The following is a 19,713-nucleotide window of genomic DNA, read 5'->3' as shown; positions in this document are numbered from 1 at the left end:
GCCCTGATAGCTCAGTCGGTAGAGCATCAGACTTTTAATCTGAGGGTTCTGGATTCAAGTCCCTGTCAGGGTGTTGATTTTGGTTCAAGGCGTTTGCTTCCCAATGAACGGTTGGAAATAAAAATATAGAATGCAGGATGTTTTATGGAAAGTGGAAGAACCGTGACAACGTCGTGTTGGCCAAATTGCAACAGCCGTCCAGAATTTTGAAGAATTTTTGCTAGATTTTCAGTGAATGTAAAAACTCTCTCCTGGTCTTATCCAGCATTATACCACTGTAGTTTTCTGGCCATGTTTAATCACTTCCCAATTCACAAAATATTTCCTGTTTGTATACTTCTTTCCTGCAGAACTGCTTTTAAATTAATAACTTTCAGAAATAACTGCAATTTTTACAGTTTCAAAAGCCCAGTGCCGATGAATATTTTAGTTTGCACTCTCAAAATCAGCAGGAGAAATCAACAATACTGATGTTTAATCAAAACAATTGAAATCTGTTCTACACTTGCAAACATGCAATGCAGGTTGGTGCTGTGGTTTAGATGGTTAAAGCGCCTGTCTTGTAAACAGGTGATCCTGAGATCAAATCTCAACAATACATTTACACTTTCAGGTCAAAGTGTGTAGCCTGTGAAAAAGGCTTGTCATTTAATGGTGAACACAGAAAATGTTGACAACATTTCTGTGGTGCTGACCTTCAAGATTGCTTTTCCTTGATTTATGTCAAACTTGATTCAAACTCCCATATCTCCCACTTTTCACGCAACTTCCATTTTCCTCATCTACTCCATTGCATGTAACCTCGCTTCAGCTCTGAATAAGGATCACACGGATTTGAAACATTAACTTTGTGTCTGGCTCCACAGACATCCTCAAATTTTATGAGCTTTAATCTAATCATTTTTAGTTTCTCATGCACATTCACAACAGGTGCAGTATTTTCCTTTGAATGCACGACAGGATTGACCTCAGGAAATCCAGAAGGAACATTTTGAATGTCTGTCAGCGATGTCTGTGAGCAAAGATTGAATGATTAAATGATTTACTCTGATGAAGAGTGACGCAGCCTCGAAACGTTAGCTCGGTTCTCTCTTCACAGATGCTGCCAGACCCCCTGAGATTTTCCATAATTTCCTGTTTTTTTTCAAATTTCATAACTGCAGTAATTTGCCTTTTTATTGGACGATATATGTTGCTGCATGTCAGCAAGAACGATTTGGGCGGCATAAAGGATGGGTTGTTTTCTCTGAAGATGTGGCGTTGACAGATCTATTTGCACCCTGAAACTTTGCGATTTGCATAATTTGCTACTTTACTAGATGAGCTTACTTGCGTTCACTCTCTGCCACAACAAACAACAGATGACATGCTTTATTACCTCTCTAAAAATACAATCCGTATCTCTGCAGCTTCCCACTGATATCTCAGTGAACTAAACGTAATCATCAATGTCTTGAAGTCCCAGTGCTTGTCCCTGGGTAACAACAGTTGTCACATCACAGGTCACTGGTAAAATGCGAGTCCAAGTTGAAGAATTTGAGAAAGAAAGCCGAAGGGAGGCTGCCGGTCTGCTTGCGAGGGAAATGAGCTGGAGAGGCTGAATGACCAGTGAAGGAAATTCAAAAGATACAATATGAGACTTTGAAGTGAGCTGTGAGAAAGTTTTTGGAATGGGCCTTGGTAGCTCAGTCGGTAGAGCATCAGACTTTTAATCTGAGGGTCCAGGGTTCAAGTCACTGTCAAGGTTTCGATTTTGGCTCAAGGCTTCCCAATGAACGGTAGGAAATGAAAGATAAAGAATGCAGGATGCTTCAAGGAAAGTGGAAGAACCGTGACAACGTCGTGTTTGCCAAATTGCAACAGCCGTCCAGAATTTTCAAGAATTGTTGCTAGATTTTCAGTTGATGTTTAAACTCTCTCCTGGACTTGTCCTGCATGATATCACTATAGTTTTCTGGCCATGTTTAATCACTTACCAATTCGCAAAATATTTCCTGTTTGTATACTTCTTTCTTGCAGAAGTGCTTTTAAATTAATAACTTTCAGAAATAACTGCAAACTTTACAGTTTCAAAACCCAGTGCCGATGAATATTTTAATTTGCACTCTCAAAGTCAGCAGGAGAAATCAACAATACTGATGTTTAATCGAAGCAATTGAAATCTGTTCCACACTTGCAAACCTGTCTTGCAGATTGGTGCTGTGGCTTAGATGGTTAAAGTGCCTGTCTTGTAAACAGTAGATCCTGAGTTAAATCTCAGCAGTACCTTTATACATTCAGGTCAAAGCATGTAGCCTGTGAAGAATTCTCCTCATTTAATGGTGAACACAGAAAATGTTGACAACATTTCTGTGGTACTGACCTTCAAGATTGCTTTCCCTTGTTTTATGTCAAACTTGATTCAAACTTCCCTATCGCCCATTTTTCACGCAACTTCCAATTTCCTCATCTACTCCATTGCATGTAACCTCGCTTCAGCTCTGAATAAGGATCAGACGGATTTGAAACATTAACTTTGTGTTTGGCTCCACAGACATCCTCAAATTTTATGAGCTTGAATCCAATCATTTTTAGTTTCTCATGCACATTCACAACATGTGCAGTATTGTCCTTGGAATGCACAACAGGATTGACCTCAGGAAATCCAGTAGGAACATTTTGAATGTTTGTCAGCGATGTCTGTGAGCAAAGATTGAACGATTGAATGATTTACTCTGATGAAGAATGACCCTGCCTCGAAACTTTAGCTCGGTTCTCTCTTCACAGATGCTGCCAGACCCACTGAGATTTTCCATAATTTCCAGTTTTTTTTAAGATTTCACATCTGCAGTAATTTGCCTTTTTATTGGACGGTATATGTTGCTGCATGTCAGCAAGAACGATTTGGGCGGGATAAAGGATGGGGCGTTTCCCATGAAGATGTGGCATTGACAGATCTATTTACACCCTGAAACTTAGCGATTTGCAGAATTTGCTACTTTACGAGATGAGCTTACTTGCGTTCACACTCTGCCACAACAAACAACAGATGACATGCTTTATTCCCTCTCTCATAATACAATCTGTATCTCTGCAGCTTCCCACTGATATCTCAGCGAACTAAACATAATCTTCAATGTCTTGAAGTCCCAGTGCATGTCCCTGGGTAACAACAGTTGTCACATCACAGGTCATTGGTAAAATGCGAGTCCAAGTTGAAGAATTTGAGAAAGAAAGCCGAAGGGAGGCTGCCGGTCTGCTTGCGAGTGAAATGAGCTGGAGAGGCTGAATTGCCAGTGAAGGAAATTCAAAAGATACAATATGAGACTTTGACGTGAGCTATGAGAGAACTGTTGAAATGGGCCCTGATAGCTCAGACGGTTGAGCATCAGGCTTTTAATCTGAAGCTTCAGGGTTCAAGTCCCTGGCAGGGCATTGATTTTGGTTTAAGGCGTTTGCTTCCCAATGAACGGTTGGAAATAAAAATAAAGAATGCAGGATGTTTGATGGAAAGTGGAAGAACCGTGACAACGTCGTGTTGGCCAAATTGCAACAGCCATCCAGAATTTTGAAGAATTTTTGCTAGATTTTCAGTGAATGTAAAAACTCTCTCCTGGTCTTATCCAGCATTATACCACTGTAGTTTTCTGGCCATGTTTAATCACTTCCCAATTCGCAAAATATTTCCTGTTTGTATACTTCTTTCCTGCAGAACTGCTTTCAAATTAATAACTTTCAGAAATAACTGCTATCTTTACAGTTTCCAAAGCCCAGTGCCGATGAATATGTTAATTTGCAATCTCAAAATCAGCAGGAGAAATCAACAATACTGATGTTTAATCAAAACAATTGAAATCTGTTCTACACTTTCAAAGCTGTCTTGCAGATTGGTGCTGTGGCTTAGATGGTTAAAGTGCCTGTCTTGTAAACAGGAGATCCTGAGTTCGAATCTCAAGAGTACCTTCATACATTCAGGTCAAAGCATTTAGCCTGTGAAGAATTCTCCTCATTTAATGGTGAACACAGAAAATGTTGACAACATTTCTGTGGTACTGACCTTCAAGGTTGCTTTCCCTTGTTTTATGTCACACTTGATTCAAACTTCCCTATCGCCCATTTTTCACGCAACTTCCATTTTCCTCATCTACTCCATTGCATGTAACCTCGCTTCAGCTCTGAATAAGGATCACACGGATTTGAAACATTAACTTTGTGTTTGGCTCCACAGACATCCTCAAATTTTATGAGCTTTAATCCAATCATTTTTAGTTTCTCATGCACATTCACAATATGTGCAGTATTTTCCTTTGAATGCACAACAGGATTGACCTCAGGAAATCCAGTAGGAACATTTTGAATGTTTGTCAGCGATGTCTGTGAGCAAAGATTGAATGATTAAATGATTTACTCTGATGAAGAGTGACCCAACTTCGAAACGTTAGCTCGGTTCTCTCTTCACAGATGCTGCCAGACCCACTGAGATTTTCCATCATTTCCTGTTTTAATTCAGATTTCACATCCGCAGTAATTTGCTTTTTTATTGGACTATATATGTTGCTGCATGTTAGCAAGAACGATTCGGGCGGGATAAATTGTTGGGCATTTTCCATGAAGATGTGGTGTTTACAGATCTATTGACACCCTGAAATTTGCGATTTGCATAATTTGTTAGTTTTCTAGATGAGCTTACTTGCGTTCACACTCTGCCACAACAAACAACAGATGACACCCTTTATTCCCCCTCTTAAAATACAATCTGTAGCTCTGTCGCTTCCCACTCATATCTCAGCGAACTAACCGTAATCTTCAATGTCTTGAAGTCCCAGTGCATGTCCGTGGGCATCAACAGTTGCCACATCTCAAGTCATTGGTAAAATGCGAGTCCAAGTTGAAGAATTTGAGAAAGGAAACCAAAGGGATGCTGCCAGTCTGCTTGCGAGGGAAATGAGCTGGAGAGGCTGAATGACCAGTGAAGGAAATTCAAAAGATACAATATGAGACTTTGAAGTGAGCTATGAGCACATTTGCACATTGGGCCCTGGTAGCTCAGTTGATAGAGCATCAGGCTTTTAATTTGATGGTCCAGGGTTCAGGTCCCTGTCAGGGTTTTGATTGTGGCTCAAGGCGTTTGCTTCCCAATGAACGTTCGGAAATAAAAATAAAGAATGCAGGATGCTTTATGGAAAGTGGAAGAACCGTGACAACGTCGTGTTTGCCAAATTGCAACAGCCGTCCAGAATTTTCAAGAATTTTTGCTAGATTTTCAGTTGATGTTTAAACTCTCTCCTGGTCTTGTCCTGCATTTTACCACTATCGTTTTCTGGCCATGTTTAATCACTTACCAATTCGCAAAATATTTCCTGTTTGTATGCTCCTTTCCTGCAGAACTGCTTTTAAATTAATAACTTTCAGAAATAACTGCAATCTTTACAGTTTCAAAAGCCCAGTGACGATGAATATTTTAATTTGCACTCTCAAAGTCAGCAGGAGAAATCAACAATACTGATGTTTAATCAAAACAATTGAAATCTGTTCTACACTTGCAAAACTGTCTGGCAGATTGGTGCTGTGGCTTAGATGGTTAAAGCGCCTGTCTTGTAAACAGGAGATCCTGAGTTCAAATCTCACCAGTACCTTTGTACATACAGGTCAAAGCATGTAACCTGTGAAGAATGTTTCTCATTTAATGGTGAACACAGAAAATGTTGACAACATTTCTGTGGTACTGACCTTCAAGGTTGCTTTCCCCTGTTTTACGTCAAATTTCCATATCTCCCATTTTTCACGCAACTTCCATTATCCTCATCTACTCCATTGCATGTAACCTCGCTTCAGCTCTGAATAAGGATCACACGGATTTGAAACATTAACTTTGTGTTTGGCTCCACAGACATCCTCAAATGTTATGTGCTTTAATCCAATCATTTTTAGTTTCTCATGCACATTCACAACATGTGCAGTATTTTCCTTTGAATGCACGACAGGATTGACCTCAGGAAATCCAGTAGGAACATGTTGAATGTCTGTCAGCAAAGATTGAATGGTTAAATGATTTACTCTGATGAAGAGTGACGCAGCCTCGAAACGTTCGCTCGGTTCTCTCTTCACAGATGCTGCCAGACCCACTGAGATTTTCCATCATTTCCTGTTTAATTTTTCAGATTTCACATCTGCAGTAATTTGCCTTTTTATTGGACGATATATGTTGCTGCATGTCAGCAAGAACGATTTGGGCGGGATAAAGGATGGGGCGTTTTCCATGAAGATGTGGCATTTGCAGATCTATTTACACCCTGAAAATTTGCGATTTGCATAATTTGCTACTTTACTAGATGAGCTTACTTGCGTTCACACTCTGCCACAACAAACAACAGATGACACGCTTTATTACCTCTCTCAAAATACAACCTGTATCTCTGCAGCTTCCCACTCACATCTCAGCGAACTAAACATAATCTTCAATGTCTTGAAGTCCCAGTGCATGTCCCTGGGTAACAACAGTTGTCACATCACAAGTCACTTGTAACATGCGAGTCCAAGTTGAAGAATTTGAGAAAGAAAGCCGAAGGGAGGCTGCCGGTCTGCTTGCGAGGGAAATGAGCTGGAGAGGCTGAATGACCAGTGAAGGAAATTCAAAAGATACAATATGAGACTTTGAAGTGAGCTATGAGAACATTTTCAGATTGGGCCCTGGTAGCTCAGTCGGTAGAGCATCAGACTTTTAATCTGAGGGTCCAGGGTTCAAGTCCCTGTCAGGGCTTCGATTTTGGCTCAAGGCGTTTGCTTCCCAATGAACGGTCGGAAATAAAAATAAAGAATGCAGGATGCTTGATGGAAAGTGGAAGAACCGTGACAACGTCGTGTTTGCCAAATTGCAACAGCCGTCCAGAATTTTCAAGAATTTTTGCTAGATTTTCAGTTGATGTTTAAACTCTCTCCTGGACTTGTCCTGCATGATATCACTATAGTTTTCTGGCCATGTTTAATCACTTACCAATTCGCAAAATATTTCCTGTTTGTATACTTCTTTCTTGCAGAACTGCTTTTAAATTAATAACTTTCAGAATAACTGCAATTTTTACAGTTTCAAAAGCCCAGTGCCGATGAATATTTTAATTTGCACTCTCAAAGTCAGCAGGAGAAATCAACAATACTGATGTTTAATCGAAGCAATTGAAATCTGTTCCACACTTGCAAGCCTGTCTTGCAGATTGGTGCTGTGGCTTAGATGGTTAAAGTGCCTGTCTTGTAAACAGGAGATCCTGAATTCAAATCTCAGCAGTACCTTTATACATTCAGGTCAAAGCATGTAGCCTGTGAAGAATCCTTCTCATTCAATGGTAAACACAGAAAATGTTGACAACATTTCTGTGGTACTTACCTTCAAGATTGCTTTCCCCTGTTTTATGTCAAACTTCCATATCTCCCATTTTTCACGCAACTTCCATTTTCCTCATCTACTCCATTGCATGTAACCTCGCTTCAGCTCTGAATAAGGATCACACGGATTTGAAACATTAACTTTGTGTTTGGCTCCACAGACATCCTCAAATTTTATGAGCTTTCACCCAAGCATTTTTAGTTTCTCATGCAGATTCACAATATGTGCAGTATTTTCCTTTGAATGCACGACAGGATTGACCTCAGGAAATCCAGTAGGAACATTTTGAATGTTTGTCAGCGATGTCTGTGAGCAAAGATTGAATGATTAAATGATTTACTCTGATGAAGAGTGACCCAACTTCGAAACGTTAGCTCGGTTCTCTCTTCACAGATGCTGCCAGACCCACTGAGAATTTCCATCATTTCCTGTTTTAATTCAGATTTCACATCCGCCGTAATTTGCTTTTTTATTGGACGATATATGTTGCTGCATGTTAGCAAGAATGATTCGGGCGGGATAAATTGTTGGGCATTTTCCATGAAGATGTGGTGTTGACAGATCTATTGACACCCTGAAATTTGCGATTTGCATAATTTGTTAGTTTTCTAGATGAGCTTACTTGCGTTCACACTCTGCCACAACAAACAACAGATGACACCCTTTATTCCCCCTCTTAAAATACAATCTGTAGCTCTGTCGCTTCCCACTCATATCTCAGCGAACTAACCGTAATCTTCAATGTCTTGAAGTCCCAGTGCATGTCCGTGGGCATCAACAGTTGCCACATCTCAAGTCATTGGTAAAATGCGAGTCCAAGTTGAAGAATTTGAGAAAGGAAACCAAAGGGAGGCTGCCAGTCTGCTTGCGAGGGAAATGAGCTGGAGAGGCTGAATGACCAGTGAAGGAAATTCAAAAGATACAATATGAGACTTTGAAGTGAGCTATGAGCACATTTGTACATTGGGCCCTGGTAGCTCAGTTGATAGAGCATCAGGCTTTTAATTTGATGGTCCAGGGTTCAGGTCCCTGTCAGGGTTTTGATTTTGGCTCAAGGCGTTTGCTTCCCAATGATCGGTCGGAAATAAAAATAAAGAATGCAGGATGCTTTATGGAAAGTGGAAGAACCGTGACAACGTCGTGTTTGCCAAATTGCAACAGCCGTCCAGAATTTTCAAGAATTTTTGCTAGATTTTCAGTTGATGTTTAAACTCTCTCCTGGTCTTGTCCTGCATTTTACCACTATCGTTTTCTGGCCATGTTTAATCACTTACCAATTCGCAAAATATTTCCTGTTTGTATGCTCCTTTCCTGCAGAACTGCTTTTAAATTAATAACTTTCAGAAATAACTGCAATCTTTACAGTTTCAAAAGCCCAGTGACGATGAATATTTTAATTTGCACTCTCAAAGTCAGCAGGAGAAATCAACAATACTGATGTTTAATCAAAACAATTGAAATCTGTTCTACACTTGCAAAACTGTCTGGCAGATTGGTGCTGTGGCTTAGATGGTTAAAGCGCCTGTCTTGTAAACAGGAGATCTTGAGTTCAAATCTCAGCAGTACCTTTGTACATACAGGTCAAAGCATGTAACCTGTGAAGAATGCTTCTCATTTAATGGTGAACACAGAAAATGTTGACAACATTTCTGTGGTACTGACCTTCAAGGTTGCTTTCCCCTGTTTTACGTCAAATTTCCATATCTCCCATTTTTCACGCAACTTCCATTATCCTCATCTACTCCATTGCATGTAACCTCGCTTCAGCTCTGAATAAGGATCACACAGATTTGAAACATTAACTTTGTGTTTGGCTCCACAGACATCCTCAAATGTTATGTGCTTTAATCCAATCATTTTTAGTTTCTCATGCACATTCACAACATGTGCAGTATTTTCCTTTGAATGCACGACAGGATTGACCTCAGGAAATCCAGTAGGAACATGTTGAATGTCTGTCAGCAAAGATTGAATGGTTAAATGATTTACTCTGATGAAGAGTGACGCAGCCTCGAAACGTTCGCTCGGTTCTCTCTTCACAGATGCTGCCAGACCCACTGAGATTTTCCATCATTTCCTGTTTAATTTTTCAGATTTCACATCTGCAGTAATTTGCCTTTTTATTGGACGATATATGTTGCTGCATGTCAGCAAGAACGATTTGGGCGGGATAAAGGATGGGGCGTTTTCCATGAAGATGTGGCATTTGCAGATCTATTTACACCCTGAAAATTTGCGATTTGCATAATTTGCTACTTTACTAGATGAGCTTACTTGCGTTCACACTCTGCCACAACAAACAACAGATGACACGCTTTATTACCTCTCTCAAAATACAACCTGTATCTCTGCAGCTTCCCACTCACATCTCAGCGAACTAAACATAATCTTCAATGTCTTGAAGTCCCAGTGCATGTCCCTGGGTAACAACAGTTGTCACATCACAAGTCACTTGTAACATGCGAGTCCAAGTTGAAGAATTTGAGAAAGAAAGCCGAAGGGAGGCTGCCGGTCTGCTTGCGAGGGAAATGAGCTGGAGAGGCTGAATGACCAGTGAAGGAAATTCAAAAGATACAATATGAGACTTTGAAGTGAGCTATGAGAACATTTTCAGAATGGGCCCTGGTAGCTCAGTCGGTAGAGCATCAGACTTTTAATCTGAGGGTCCAGGGTTCAAGTCCCTGTCAGGGCTTCGATTTTGGCTCAAGGCGTTTGCTTCCCAATGAACGGTCGGAAATAAAAATAAAGAATGCAGGATGCTTGATGGAAAGTGGAAGAACCGTGACAACGTCGTGTTTGCCAAATTGCAACAGCCGTCCAGAATTTTCAAGAATTTTTGCTAGATTTTCAGTTGATGTTTAAACTCTCTCCTGGACTTGTCCTGCATGATATCACTATAGTTTTCTGGCCATGTTTAATCACTTACCAATTCGCAAAATATTTCCTGTTTGTATACTTCTTTCTTGCAGAACTGCTTTTAAATTAATAACTTTCAGAATAACTGCAATTTTTACAGTTTCAAAAGCCCAGTGCCGATGAATATTTTAATTTGCACTCTCAAAGTCAGCAGGAGAAATCAACAATACTGATGTTTAATCGAAGCAATTGAAATCTGTTCCACACTTGCAAGCCTGTCTTGCAGATTGGTGCTGTGGCTTAGATGGTTAAAGTGCCTGTCTTGTAAACAGGAGATCCTGAATTCAAATCTCAGCAGTACCTTTATACATTCAGGTCAAAGCATGTAGCCTGTGAAGAATCCTCCTCATTCAATGGTAAACACAGAAAATGTTGACAACATTTCTGTGGTACTGACCTTCAAGATTGCTTTCCCCTGTTTTATGTCAAACTTCCATATCTCCCATTTTTCACGCAACTTCCATTTTCCTCATCTACTCCATTGCATGTAACCTCGCTTCAGCTCTGAATAAGGATCACACGGATTTGAAACATTAACTTTGTGTTTGGCTCCACAGACATCCTCAAATTTTATGAGCTTTCACCCAAGCATTTTTAGTTTCTCATGCAGATTCACAATATGTGCAGTATTTTCCTTTGAATGCACGACAGGATTGACCTCAGGAAATCCAGTAGGAACATTTTGAATGTTTGTCAGCGATGTCTGTGAGCAAAGATTGAATGATTAAATGATTTACTCTGATGAAGAGTGACCCAACTTCGAAACGTTAGCTCGGTTCTCTCTTCACAGATGCTGCCAGACCCACTGAGAATTTCCATCATTTCCTGTTTTAATTCAGATTTCACATCCGCCGTAATTTGCTTTTTTATTGGACGATATATGTTGCTGCATGTTAGCAAGAATGATTCGGGCGGGATAAATTGTTGGGCATTTTCCATGAAGATGTGGTGTTGACAGATCTATTGACACCCTGAAATTTGCGATTTGCATAATTTGTTAGTTTTCTAGATGAGCTTACTTGCGTTCACACTCTGCCACAACAAACAACAGATGACACCCTTTATTCCCCCTCTTAAAATACAATCTGTAGCTCTGTCGCTTCCCACTCATATCTCAGCGAACTAACCGTAATCTTCAATGTCTTGAAGTCCCAGTGCATGTCCGTGGGCATCAACAGTTGCCACATCTCAAGTCATTGGTAAAATGCGAGTCCAAGTTGAAGAATTTGAGAAAGGAAACCAAAGGGAGGCTGCCAGTCTGCTTGCGAGGGAAATGAGCTGGAGAGGCTGAATGACCAGTGAAGGAAATTCAAAAGATACAATATGAGACTTTGAAGTGAGCTATGAGCACATTTGTACATTGGGCCCTGGTAGCTCAGTTGATAGAGCATCAGGCTTTTAATTTGATGGTCCAGGGTTCAGGTCCCTGTCAGGGTTTTGATTTTGGCTCAAGGCGTTTGCTTCCCAATGATCGGTCGGAAATAAAAATAAAGAATGCAGGATGCTTTATGGAAAGTGGAAGAACCGTGACAACGTCGTGTTTGCCAAATTGCAACAGCCGTCCAGAATTTTCAAGAATTTTTGCTAGATTTTCAGTTGATGTTTAAACTCTCTCCTGGTCTTGTCCTGCATTTTACCACTATCGTTTTCTGGCCATGTTTAATCACTTACCAATTCGCAAAATATTTCCTGTTTGTATGCTCCTTTCCTGCAGAACTGCTTTTAAATTAATAACTTTCAGAAATAACTGCAATCTTTACAGTTTCAAAAGCCCAGTGACGATGAATATTTTAATTTGCACTCTCAAAGTCAGCAGGAGAAATCAACAATATTGATGTTTAATCAAAACAATTGAAATCTGTTCTACACTTGCAAAACTGTCTGGCAGATTGGTGCTGTGGCTTAGATGGTTAAAGCGCCCGTCTTGTAAACAGGAGATCTTGAGTTCAAATCTCAGCAGTACCTTTGTACATACAGGTCAAAGCATGTAACCTGTGAAGAATGCTTCTCATTTAATGGTGAACACAGAAAATGTTGACAACATTTCTGTGGTACTGACCTTCAAGGTTGCTTTCCCCTGTTTTACGTCAAATTTCCATATCTCCCATTTTTCACGCAACTTCCATTATCCTCATCTACTCCATTGCATGTAACCTCGCTTCAGCTCTGAATAAGGATCACACAGATTTGAAACATTAACTTTGTGTTTGGCTCCACAGACATCCTCAAATGTTATGTGCTTTAATCCAATCATTTTTAGTTTCTCATGCACATTCACAACATGTGCAGTATTTTCCTTTGAATGCACGACAGGATTGACCTCAGGAAATCCAGTAGGAACATGTTGAATGTCTGTCAGCAAAGATTGAATGGTTAAATGATTTACTCTGATGAAGAGTGACGCAGCCTCGAAACGTTCGCTCGGTTCTCTCTTCACAGATGCTGCCAGACCCACTGAGATTTTCCATCATTTCCTGTTTAATTTTTCAGATTTCACATCTGCAGTAATTTGCCTTTTTATTGGACGATATATGTTGCTGCATGTCAGCAAGAACGATTTGGGCGGGATAAAGGATGGGGCGTTTTCCATGAAGATGTGGCATTTGCAGATCTATTTACACCCTGAAAATTTGCGATTTGCATAATTTGCTACTTTACTAGATGAGCTTACTTGCGTTCACACTCTGCCACAACAAACAACAGATGACACGCTTTATTACCTCTCTCAAAATACAACCTGTATCTCTGCAGCTTCCCACTCACATCTCAGCGAACTAAACATAATCTTCAATGTCTTGAAGTCCCAGTGCATGTCCCTGGGTAACAACAGTTGTCACATCACAAGTCACTTGTAACATGCGAGTCCAAGTTGAAGAATTTGAGAAAGAAAGCCGAAGGGAGGCTGCCGGTCTGCTTGCGAGGGAAATGAGCTGGAGAGGCTGAATGACCAGTGAAGGAAATTCAAAAGATACAATATGAGACTTTGAAGTGAGCTATGAGAACATTTTCAGAATGGGCCCTGGTAGCTCAGTCGGTAGAGCATCAGACTTTTAATCTGAGGGTCCAGGGTTCAAGTCCCTGTCAGGGCTTCGATTTTGGCTCAAGGCGTTTGCTTCCCAATGAACGGTCGGAAATAAAAATAAAGAATGCAGGATGCTTGATGGAAAGTGGAAGAACCGTGACAACGTCGTGTTTGCCAAATTGCAACAGCCGTCCAGAATTTTCAAGAATTTTTGCTAGATTTTCAGTTGATGTTTAAACTCTCTCCTGGACTTGTCCTGCATGATATCACTATAGTTTTCTGGCCATGTTTAATCACTTACCAATTCGCAAAATATTTCCTGTTTGTATACTTCTTTCTTGCAGAACTGCTTTTAAATTAATAACTTTCAGAATAACTGCAATTTTTACAGTTTCAAAAGCCCAGTGCCGATGAATATTTTAATTTGCACTCTCAAAGTCAGCAGGAGAAATCAACAATACTGATGTTTAATCGAAGCAATTGAAATCTGTTCCACACTTGCAAGCCTGTCTTGCAGATTGGTGCTGTGGCTTAGATGGTTAAAGTGCATGTCTTGCAAACAGGAGATCCTGAATTCAAATCTCAACAGTACCTTTATACATTGAGGTCAAAGCATGTAGCCTGTGAAGAATCCTCCTCATTCAATGGTAAACACAGAAAATGTTGACAACATTTCTGTGGTACTGACCTTCAAGATTGCTTTCCCCTGTTTTATGTCAAACTTCCATATCTCCCATTTTTCACGCAACTTCCATTTTCCTCATCTACTCCATTGCATGTAACCTCGCTTCAGCTCTGAATAAGGATCACACGGATTTGAAACATTAACTTTGTGTTTGGCTCCACAGACATCCTCAAATTTTATGAGCTTTCACCCAAGCATTTTTAGTTTCTCATGCAGATTCACAATATGTGCAGTATTTTCCTTTGAATGCACGACAGGATTGACCTCAGGAAATCCAGTAGGAACATTTTGAATGTTTGTCAGCGATGTCTGTGAGCAAAGATTGAATGATTAAATGATTTACTCTGATGAAGAGTGACCCAACTTCGAAACGTTAGCTCGGTTCTCTCTTCACAGATGCTGCCAGACCCACTGAGAATTTCCATCATTTCCTGTTTTAATTCAGATTTCACATCCGCCGTAATTTGCTTTTTTATTGGACGATATATGTTGCTGCATGTTAGCAAGAATGATTCGGGCGGGATAAATTGTTGGGCATTTTCCATGAAGATGTGGTGTTGACAGATCTATTGACACCCTGAAATTTGCGATTTGCATAATTTGTTAGTTTTCTAGATGAGCTTACTTGCGTTCACACTCTGCCACAACAAACAACAGATGACACCCTTTATTCCCCCTCTTAAAATACAATCTGTAGCTCTGTCGCTTCCCACTCATATCTCAGCGAACTAACCGTAATCTTCAATGTCTTGAAGTCCCAGTGCATGTCCGTGGGCATCAACAGTTGCCACATCTCAAGTCATTGGTAAAATGCGAGTCCAAGTTGAAGAATTTGAGAAAGGAAACCAAAGGGAGGCTGCCAGTCTGCTTGCGAGGGAAATGAGCTGGAGAGGCTGAATGACCAGTGAAGGAAATTCAAAAGATACAATATGAGACTTTGAAGTGAGCTATGAGCACATTTGTACATTGGGCCCTGGTAGCTCAGTTGATAGAGCATCAGGCTTTTAATTTGATGGTCCAGGGTTCAGGTCCTGTCAGGGTTTTGATTTTGGCTCAAGGCGTTTGCTTCCCAATGATCGGTCGGAAATAAAAATAAAGAATGCAGGATGCTTTATGGAAAGTGGAAGAACCGTGACAACGTCGTGTTTGCCAAATTGCAACAGCCGTCCAGAATTTTCAAGAATTTTTGCTAGATTTTCAGTTGATGTTTAAACTCTCTCCTGGTCTTGTCCTGCATTTTACCACTATCGTTTTCTGGCCATGTTTAATCACTTACCAATTCGCAAAATATTTCCTGTTTGTATGCTCCTTTCCTGCAGAACTGCTTTTAAATTAATAACTTTCAGAAATAACTGCAATCTTTACAGTTTCAAAAGCCCAGTGACGATGAATATTTTAATTTGCACTCTCAAAGTCAGCAGGAGAAATCAACAATACTGATGTTTAATCAAAACAATTGAAATCTGTTCTACACTTGCAAAACTGTCTGGCAGATTGGTGCTGTGGCTTAGATGGTTAAAGCGCCTGTCTTGTAAACAGGAGATCTTGAGTTCAAATCTCAGCAGTACCTTTGTACATACAGGTCAAAGCATGTAACCTGTGAAGAATGCTTCTCATTTAATGGTGAACACAGAAAATGTTGACAACATTTCTGTGGTACTGACCTTCAAGGTTGCTTTCCCCTGTTTTACGTCAAATTTCCATATCTCCCATTTTTCACGCAACTTCCATTATCCTCATCTACTCCATTGCATGTAACCTCGCTTCAGCTCTGAATAAGGATCACACAGATTTGAAACATTAACTTTGTGTTTGGCTCCACAGACATCCTCAAATGTTATGTGCTTTAATCCAATCATTTTTAGTTTCTCATGCACATTCACAACATGTGCAGTATTTTCCTTTGAATGCACGACAGGATTGACCTCAGGAAATCCAGTAGGAACATGTTGAATGTCTGTCAGCAAAGATTGAATGGTTAAATGATTTACTCTGATGAAGAGTGACGCAGCCTCGAAACGTTCGCTCGGTTCTCTCTTCACAGATGCTGCCAGACCCACTGAGATTTTCCATCATTTCCTGTTTAATTTTTCAGATTTCACATCTGCAGTAATTTGCCTTTTTATTGGACGATATATGTTGCTGCATGTCAGCAAGAACGATTTGGGCGGGATAAAGGATGGGGCGTTTTCCATGAAGATGTGGCATTTGCAGATCTATTTACACCCTGAAAATTTGCGATTTGCATAATTTGCTACTTTACTAGATGAGCTTACTTGCGTTCACACTCTGCCACAACAAACAACAGATGACACGCTTTATTACCTCTCTCAAAATACAACCTGTATCTCTGCAGCTTCCCACTCACATCTCAGCGAACTAAACATAATCTTCAATGTCTTGAAGTCCCAGTGCATGTCCCTGGGTAACAACAGTTGTCACATCACAAGTCACTTGTAACATGCGAGTCCAAGTTGAAGAATTTGAGAAAGAAAGCCGAAGGGAGGCTGCCGGTCTGCTTGCGAGGGAAATGAGCTGGAGAGGCTGAATGACCAGTGAAGGAAATTCAAAAGATACAATATGAGACTTTGAAGTGAGCTATGAGAACATTTTCAGAATGGGCCCTGGTAGCTCAGTCGGTAGAGCATCAGACTTTTAATCTGAGGGTCCAGGGTTCAAGTCCCTGTCAGGGCTTCGATTTTGGCTCAAGGCGTTTGCTTCCCAATGAACGGTCGGAAATAAAAATAAAGAATGCAGGATGCTTGATGGAAAGTGGAAGAACCGTGACAACGTCGTGTTTGCCAAATTGCAACAGCCGTCCAGAATTTTCAAGAATTTTTGCTAGATTTTCAGTTGATGTTTAAACTCTCTCCTGGACTTGTCCTGCATGATATCACTATAGTTTTCTGGCCATGTTTAATCACTTACCAATTCGCAAAATATTTCCTGTTTGTATACTTCTTTCTTGCAGAACTGCTTTTAAATTAATAACTTTCAGAATAACTGCAATTTTTACAGTTTCAAAAGCCCAGTGCCGATGAATATTTTAATTTGCACTCTCAAAGTCAGCAGGAGAAATCAACAATACTGATGTTTAATCGAAGCAATTGAAATCTGTTCCACACTTGCAAACCTGTCTTGCAGATTGGTGCTGTGGCTTAGATGGTTAAAGTGCCTGTCTTGTAAACAGGAGATCCTGAATTCAAATCTCAGCAGTACCTTTATACATTCAGGTCAAAGCATGTAGCCTGTGAAGAATCCTCCTCATTCAATGGTAAACACAGAAAATGTTGACAACATTTCTGTGGTACTGACCTTCAAGATTGCTTTCCCCTGTTTTATGTCAAACTTCCATATCTCCCATTTTTCACGCAACTTCCATTTTCCTCATCTACTCCATTGCATGTAACCTCGCTTCAGCTCTGAATAAGGATCACACGGATTTGAAACATTAACTTTGTGTTTGGCTCCACAGACATCCTCAAATTTTATGAGCTTTCACCCAAGCATTTTTAGTTTCTCATGCAGATTCACAATATGTGCAGTATTTTCCTTTGAATGCACGACAGGATTGACCTCAGGAAATCCAGTAGGAACATTTTGAATGTTTGTCAGCGATGTCTGTGAGCAAAGATTGAATGATTAAATGATTTACTCTGATGAAGAGTGACCCAACTTCGAAACGTTAGCTCGGTTCTCTCTTCACAGATGCTGCCAGACCCACTGAGAATTTCCATCATTTCCTGTTTTAATTCAGATTTCACATCCGCAGTAATTTGCTTTTTTATTGGACGATATATGTTGCTGCATGTTAGCAAGAATGATTCGGGCGGGATAAATTGTTGGGCATTTTCCATGAAGATGTGGTGTTGACAGATCTATTGACACCCTGAAATTTGCGATTTGCATAATTTGTTAGTTTTCTAGATGAGCTTACTTGCGTTCACACTCTGCCACAACAAACAACAGATGACACCCTTTATTCCCCCTCTTAAAATACAATCTGTAGCTCTGTCGCTTCCCACTCATATCTCAGCGAACTAACCGTAATCTTCAATGTCTTGAAGTCCCAGTGCATGTCCGTGGGCATCAACAGTTGCCACATCTCAAGTCATTGGTAAAATGCGAGTCCAAGTTGAAGAATTTGAGAAAGGAAACCAAAGGGAGGCTGCCAGTCTGCTTGCGAGGGAAATGAGCTGGAGAGGCTGAATGACCAGTGAAGGAAATTCAAAAGATACAATATGAGACTTTGAAGTGAGCTATGAGCACATTTGTACATTGGGCCCTGGTAGCTCAGTTGATAGAGCATCAGGCTTTTAATTTGATGGTCCAGGGTTCAGGTCCCTGTCAGGGTTTTGATTTTGGCTCAAGGCGTTTGCTTCCCAATGATCGGTCGGAAATAAAAATAAAGAATGCAGGATGCTTGATGGAAAGTGGAAGAACCGTGACAACGTCGTGTTTGCCAAATTGCAACAGCCGTCCAGAATTTTCAAGAATTTTTGCTAGATTTTCAGTTGATGTTTAAACTCTCTCCTGGACTTGTCCTGCATGATATCACTATAGTTTTCTGGCCATGTTTAATCACTTACCAATTCGCAAAATATTTCCTGTTTGTATACTTCTTTCTTGCAGAACTGCTTTTAAATTAATAACTTTCAGAATAACTGCAATTTTTACAGTTTCAAAAGCCCAGTGCCGATGAATATTTTAATTTGCACTCTCAAAGTCAGCAGGAGAAATCAACAATACTGATGTTTAATCGAAGCAATTGAAATCTGTTCCACACTTGCAAGCCTGTCTTGCAGATTGGTGCTGTGGCTTAGATGGTTAAAGTGCCTGTCTTGTAAACAGGAGATCCTGAATTCAAATCTCAGCAGTACCTTTATACATTCAGGTCAAAGCATGTAGCCTGTGAAGAATCCTCCTCATTCAATGGTAAACACAGAAAATGTTGACAACATTTCTGTGGTACTGACCTTCAAGATTGCTTTCCCCTGTTTTATGTCAAACTTCCATATCTCCCATTTTTCACGCAACTTCCATTTTCCTCATCTACTCCATTGCATGTAACCTCGCTTCAGCTCGGAATAAGGATCACATGGATTTGAAACATTATCTTTGTGTCTGGCTCCGCAGACATCCTCAAATTTTATGAGCTTTAATCCAATCATTTTTAGTTTCTCATGCAGATTCACAACATGTGCAGTATTTTCCTTTGAATGCACGACAGGTTTGACCTCAGGAAATCCAGTAGGAACATTTTGAATGTTTGTCAGCGATGTCTGTGAGCAAAGATTGAATGATTACATCGAACATAGAACATAGAACGATACAGCGCAGTACAGGCCCTTCGGCCCACGATGTTGCGCCTAAACAAAAGCCATCTAACCTACACTATGCCATTATCATCCATATGTTTATCCAATAAACTTTTAAATGCCCTCAATATTGGCGAGTTCACTACTGTAGCAGGTAGGGCATTCCACGGCCTCACTACTCTTTGCATAAAGAACCTACCCCTGACCTCTGTCCTATATCTATTACCCCTCAGTGTAAAGCTATGTCCCCTCGTGCCAGCCATTTCCATCCGCGGGAGAAGGCTCTCACTGTCCACCCTATCTAACCCCCTGATCATTTTGTATGCCTCTATTAAGTCTCCTCTTAACCTTCTTCTCTCCAACGAAAACATCCTCAAGTCCATCAGCCTTTCCTCATAATATTTTCCCTCCA

General features: G+C 40.4%; 15 non-coding genes across 15 annotated transcripts; all 15 read left to right on the top strand.

The window, feature by feature from the left end:
• On the top strand, positions 1-73 carry trnak-uuu (transfer RNA lysine (anticodon UUU)). Its single transcript has one exon. It is a non-coding gene; the product is annotated as a tRNA-Lys (tRNA).
• Positions 74-1,674: 1,601 nt separating this feature from the next.
• Positions 1,675-1,747, top strand: trnak-uuu (transfer RNA lysine (anticodon UUU)). Its single transcript has one exon. It is a non-coding gene; the product is annotated as a tRNA-Lys (tRNA).
• Positions 1,748-3,868: 2,121 nt separating this feature from the next.
• On the top strand, positions 3,869-3,942 carry trnat-ugu (transfer RNA threonine (anticodon UGU)). Its single transcript has one exon. It is a non-coding gene; the product is annotated as a tRNA-Thr (tRNA).
• Positions 3,943-5,541: 1,599 nt separating this feature from the next.
• On the top strand, positions 5,542-5,615 carry trnat-ugu (transfer RNA threonine (anticodon UGU)). The gene has a single exon. It is a non-coding gene; the product is annotated as a tRNA-Thr (tRNA).
• A 1,051-nt stretch (positions 5,616-6,666) lies between these two features.
• trnak-uuu (transfer RNA lysine (anticodon UUU)) lies at positions 6,667-6,739 on the top strand. The gene has a single exon. It is a non-coding gene; the product is annotated as a tRNA-Lys (tRNA).
• Positions 6,740-7,192: 453 nt separating this feature from the next.
• trnat-ugu (transfer RNA threonine (anticodon UGU)) lies at positions 7,193-7,266 on the top strand. Its single transcript has one exon. It is a non-coding gene; the product is annotated as a tRNA-Thr (tRNA).
• A 1,588-nt stretch (positions 7,267-8,854) lies between these two features.
• Positions 8,855-8,928, top strand: trnat-ugu (transfer RNA threonine (anticodon UGU)). The gene has a single exon. It is a non-coding gene; the product is annotated as a tRNA-Thr (tRNA).
• Positions 8,929-9,979: 1,051 nt separating this feature from the next.
• Positions 9,980-10,052, top strand: trnak-uuu (transfer RNA lysine (anticodon UUU)). Its single transcript has one exon. It is a non-coding gene; the product is annotated as a tRNA-Lys (tRNA).
• Positions 10,053-10,505: 453 nt separating this feature from the next.
• On the top strand, positions 10,506-10,579 carry trnat-ugu (transfer RNA threonine (anticodon UGU)). Its single transcript has one exon. It is a non-coding gene; the product is annotated as a tRNA-Thr (tRNA).
• A 1,588-nt stretch (positions 10,580-12,167) lies between these two features.
• On the top strand, positions 12,168-12,241 carry trnat-ugu (transfer RNA threonine (anticodon UGU)). The gene has a single exon. It is a non-coding gene; the product is annotated as a tRNA-Thr (tRNA).
• Positions 12,242-13,292: 1,051 nt separating this feature from the next.
• trnak-uuu (transfer RNA lysine (anticodon UUU)) lies at positions 13,293-13,365 on the top strand. The gene has a single exon. It is a non-coding gene; the product is annotated as a tRNA-Lys (tRNA).
• Positions 13,366-15,479: 2,114 nt separating this feature from the next.
• trnat-ugu (transfer RNA threonine (anticodon UGU)) lies at positions 15,480-15,553 on the top strand. The gene has a single exon. It is a non-coding gene; the product is annotated as a tRNA-Thr (tRNA).
• A 1,051-nt stretch (positions 15,554-16,604) lies between these two features.
• Positions 16,605-16,677, top strand: trnak-uuu (transfer RNA lysine (anticodon UUU)). The gene has a single exon. It is a non-coding gene; the product is annotated as a tRNA-Lys (tRNA).
• Positions 16,678-17,130: 453 nt separating this feature from the next.
• On the top strand, positions 17,131-17,204 carry trnat-ugu (transfer RNA threonine (anticodon UGU)). The gene has a single exon. It is a non-coding gene; the product is annotated as a tRNA-Thr (tRNA).
• Positions 17,205-18,791: 1,587 nt separating this feature from the next.
• On the top strand, positions 18,792-18,865 carry trnat-ugu (transfer RNA threonine (anticodon UGU)). The gene has a single exon. It is a non-coding gene; the product is annotated as a tRNA-Thr (tRNA).
• Positions 18,866-19,713: the final 848 nt, after the last annotated feature.

This window comes from Scyliorhinus torazame, chromosome 4, assembly GCF_047496885.1.
Source record: "Scyliorhinus torazame isolate Kashiwa2021f chromosome 4, sScyTor2.1, whole genome shotgun sequence".
NCBI lineage: Eukaryota > Metazoa > Chordata > Chondrichthyes > Carcharhiniformes > Scyliorhinidae > Scyliorhinus > Scyliorhinus torazame.
This window is presented reverse-complemented; position numbering and strand designations above follow the sequence as displayed.